The sequence below is a fragment of the Ambystoma mexicanum genome, chromosome 7q (assembly GCF_040938575.1).
Source record: "Ambystoma mexicanum isolate Mex_15411 chromosome 7q, UKY_AmexF1_1, whole genome shotgun sequence".
Lineage (NCBI taxonomy): Eukaryota > Metazoa > Chordata > Amphibia > Caudata > Ambystomatidae > Ambystoma > Ambystoma mexicanum.
This window is the reverse complement of record NC_090941.1, coordinates 627,046,111-627,050,667: the sequence shown is the minus strand read 5'-3', so window position 1 is coordinate 627,050,667 and position 4,557 is coordinate 627,046,111. Positions and strand designations below refer to the sequence as shown.

The following is a 4,557-nucleotide window of genomic DNA, read 5'->3' as shown; positions in this document are numbered from 1 at the left end:
GCCCTTCAATCCGTAGGATGGGTGAAATGCACAAGGGTGGTTCATAAACTCATAGATGTGGCACCAGGGACTGTAAAGCTTCATATCTTGATCGGCTGGAGAACACCTGGACACAGTGGCGTACCGAGCGGGGGCTGAGGGAGGGCACACTGCCACCCCACATGCTCTTTTGAGAGTCTGACTGGGACTTTCGTCTGTGGGCCACCTCTCCTGTTCGGCACCTCAATGAAGTTGTCCAAACGGGAAAGGTGTCCCCCTGGCAGGACAATGTGTGCTGAGTAATTCCTGCTCAGCACAGTAATTGTCCTGGCAGCAGGACACCTTACTCTTTCCGAAGCCTCTGCCAGGATAATGTCCCAAGGAGCTCCAGGCAGCAGCAGAGGGGCTCGCAAATTGCTCTGTGTCAAGAGCATTTCAATGTGAACCATTAGGCACTGATGGAAGGGAGGGTGGACTATTAGCAGGAACATTTGTCCATTTAGAAATGTGCATGGGAGGGAGTGATCAGGTGTGAGACGGTTGCATATTGCTGCAGGCTTTATGAAATAATGAGTATGGCTTTACCCAAGGGGGGTTTGTTAGGCTCACATTAATCTGCATGATGCTATTGTGACTTTGCATGCAGAATGGGGACAATAAAACTAAATCCATCCTCTTATTCCTCAACATATTTCTATAATGATGTATAGTTAAAGTTAATAATGAAAGGGTAGTTTCTTATGTAATGTGCTTTGCTTCCAAGGCATTGCTATAAAGTATTATGTAATGTGTGCAGGTTTACTAGGAAAACAACATCATTCCAAATTGAAGGAAAGGAATGGAAGATCAAACATTTCTCAAATTGTAAAACTACAAATGTGGTCTACATCATTGAATGTCCTTGCGGACTCAGATATGTTGGCCAGACCCAGAGGCAAGTCAACAAAAGAATTGGCGAACATCGCTCTAGGATTCGATGTCGAGTCCACACAGCACCACTAGTCTCGCACTTCATGGAGTATCAACATAGTGCGGATGATATATACTGGTGGATTGCAGATACAGTAGCCAACACCACCAATGCATCCAATGCGTTGAACAATAAGGAATCATGGTGGATTTTTAAACTTAAGGCTACTACTAAGGGTCTCAACGAGGCCATGCCAAATACCTTCAGATGACCGGTTAGTCCCTACCCCGTTCACTAAACTCGTGGGGGGACCCACCACTTCTTTTCCTTCACACAAATAGGACAGTCCACTATGTGGCTGTACTCAAGCAATATGCCAGGTGTGCTATCAACGCCTCACCGCACAAGTACACATCATGTCCTCGTATTGTTAGGTGCTTTACATTTTCTATAAAGTGGAGCACTAACTAGCAATGTGCTTCCTTATGTACCATTCGTGAAAATGTACACGCAATCATTTCATGCAAAGCAATTAATGTTATGCACAATAAGAGTTTATTTGCTAATGGGTTTCATCCTGTGCCAACCTTGTCTTTCCTGCATATGCCATGGTTCACTCCTATTTGGTATCACTTGTACATATATATATATATATATATGTATATATATATATATACTGTATCATCATACGCACACCAATTGATGCTGAGCATATTTACTTTGAGTTTTGAAATGCTTGTGTCACTGTCTATTTTGTAAACAACACGCAGCCTACAATCATCGCGGCAACAAACTGCCTTACTATTCAATCCATAAGAATCTACCAGTATATGGGGGATGTAGATCTGTGCCCTCCGTAATCGCAACCAACATCTTCCCTATTAAATATTCCCATTCACAGCCCACACGATAGAAGCTCTGATTCCACCCCACTCCTTTAACGCCATATTACGCTTCGCATAAACTGTTCGGTTACCATGCCAACCCTTGGACCGACATGGTTCGCGCATGTGCAGGGGAACAGACACTTCTTACCTACGCCTGCGCTGAGCGTACTTGCGATGCAGCTCTGACTGTCTCTGTTCCGACGCCGGCTCTCGTAGCCGACCTCCACAGCCCAAGAAAGCGATCGACTCACTTTTCGGACACATAGGTAAGAGCGCCCTGCAGGGCTTGCCACGAAGGAGCTGGGGGTTTACCGCCCCCGCCACGGAAGCTACCCGTGTCCTAAGCTCCTGTCTTCTCACGACGGCACGATCCAACCCAACACGGGCGGGCGCCTTCCGCCCCTTGCTTTCAGAAGTCTCATAGCATCAGATTTTTCTGAATCTCTTTAGAGCGTCTTCTTGATAAACTGTACCCTGGTTTCTCATTTCCAGGGTCCTGCAGCCACATTAAGGCGCGGCAAAATTCACACCCCATAATCCTGGGAGCCCCACCAATATGTGGACCACCGCCTGATTGCCTTTTACAAGCATCATTCATAAGGTCCTCGCACAACTGAACACAGCCAAGAATCTCCAAACGGCTGCAGGACTGTGCCAACAGGTACTTGTATGTCAACTGTTTTAGTCAAGCATTCCACCACACATTAGTGACTACCATTTATTTACTCATACATATATGCTTTCTGTGTTTTTTAAATATTTTTCCCAATACCCAAGTGCATCCAGCACACCAGTTACCTAGCGGCAGAAATCCCCTCCTACTGCTTGAAGAGGTCCGCCACTCATTTTTCCCAGTCCCCTGGTACCACCAACTGGAAGAAAACACCACTTTCTGATTACTGTCCAGGTCAGTAACCAAGTGCCAGCAAGCCAGTGGACAGTGACATATTGTTCACTCACATGGTCTCAATTAGATTTTATTGCATGCCAGTATAACTAGCATCAGATTTGAACCTCCTAGACGAGCTCTACAATATTTTCTGAGCCCATTTCCCTCTTTTTCTTTTCTTTCCTTTGTTTTCCATATAGGGGAGACCAAGTCAAGGCAAATGAAGAAGGCTTTCCGCCGAAACGTCACAGGACTACATCATTTTGAGGGCTTTATTCCCCCATTCCCGCTTCACAACTCGATCCGTTTTTAGTCGTTGACCAACGACTAGGTCCCTTTCCTTTAGGAGCCAGTAGCAAATCTACCCAGTCTCAGAAAGAAAGAAAGTCTTTTCTCTGACACATGGTCTGGACTCCACACATCCCACATAGGTGTTTGCCTTGTGTTTAAATAATACATCATGTTTCGCTGCATCCATTGCACATCTAGGCAAATCATTGATTGTGCATTCATTTGCCTTGTTTGTTAATTTCCCTTAAGCATTTGCTATCTTTTCTTTGTTGCATTTGTTTAATAAGATGACTGTAATTTGATCCTTATGTACACCAGAAAACGAATTAGTTTCATGTTAGACTTAAATGCGGGAAAAAAATTCCCCCTGCATTCACTGACAATGGCGAAATAAAAAGCTACAGTGCACCTTTGAAGGGCTCCAAAGCTCGTCTTTTTTGTATATGTATGACAGTTAGCTTAATGAAATAGCTTTTGCCATACTAAGCATGCTGAATAACTTAGCCTTGACCAAAATGTTTAGGTCAAGAGACTAAAAGTAAGTGGCAGGGCGCCATCCCTTTCGTTTCAAGTATCATTAGCTCTTAAGTCCTTCCACTTGTTCATGAGCTGACCCTCCAGTTACATAGATAAAGTATTATTTAAGCAGATGAAATGCAAAGGGAAACATTAATAAAAATCTATATAAATTAAAACTGTGAAGAAGTGCTCAGTTGCTTAAATTGTCCACATCCCAGTTTCACCATTTAACCAAAGTGTGTGATCCTGGGCAGACCATGTAATCAGACTGTGTCTTATCTGCAGCTCTGTAAGTGATTCACTTCAAAGCTTTAATATATCATGCTGTTATTATTTTTTAAAAGCCTGACTTGCTCCATATATAACAATGCAATTTAGGTATTTTGCACCAGAAAATTATTTGCCACTTGGCTTACTTATGACAACGTACTCTAAAGTCAGTTGCATGGTGCCTCCAAGTATCAAAGACTGTTGATGCTTCTTGCGATTTGCTTTCTGTGAAGTAATTTCTGTTGGTGCAATCCATAAGCAAATCAGGAGATGTGCATGTATTTTGCCCCACAGCGCCTGGACAGAGCTCTAATAGATGAGTTCCCTGCATCTGTAATGATTCTGCCCTTTTTCATTTTTGTTGTGTTAAAATGCGAGATGCCACTAGTAATGTTACCAAAAAAAATAGATTGGGGCAGGGGTGGGCGGTTTGTGGGCGCGAATGAGACAACCTGGAATTGCGTGCACTGCATTTGAGGGGAAAGTAGCAGGCGTTTCACGTGGCTGTCCCCCTCACCACATCTTGCAATGCTGAATACTCCACTTACAGGATAATATAGGGAGGCTTTTCATAAGATGTAACTGTCTTTTTTTTTTTTTAACCTTTATTTTATTTTGCTTGACACTGCATAGAGGGGTGCGTAGGGGGTACATACATCAACTTTTACAAAGATCATACAAAAAACCATGTACTTGCAGTAATATACATCTTTATGACAAAATCATATCGCTGAGATGTAACTGTCTTGTTATTATCACAAAGCGCAGCTCGACATTTCATGAACTGTAACGAGTCGTTAATGGCTTCACTC

The 4,557-nt window shown here is 43.3% G+C and overlaps 1 long non-coding RNA gene across 1 annotated transcript; it reads left to right on the top strand.

Annotated features, from left to right (window-relative positions):
• The first annotated feature begins 2,273 nt into the window (after positions 1-2,273).
• LOC138527812 (uncharacterized) lies at positions 2,274-3,309 on the top strand. The gene is made up of 3 exons (XR_011284050.1): positions 2,274-2,437; positions 2,554-2,683; positions 2,866-3,309. It is a non-coding gene; the product is annotated as an uncharacterized lncRNA (long non-coding RNA).
• The last annotated feature ends 1,248 nt before the right edge of the window (positions 3,310-4,557 follow it).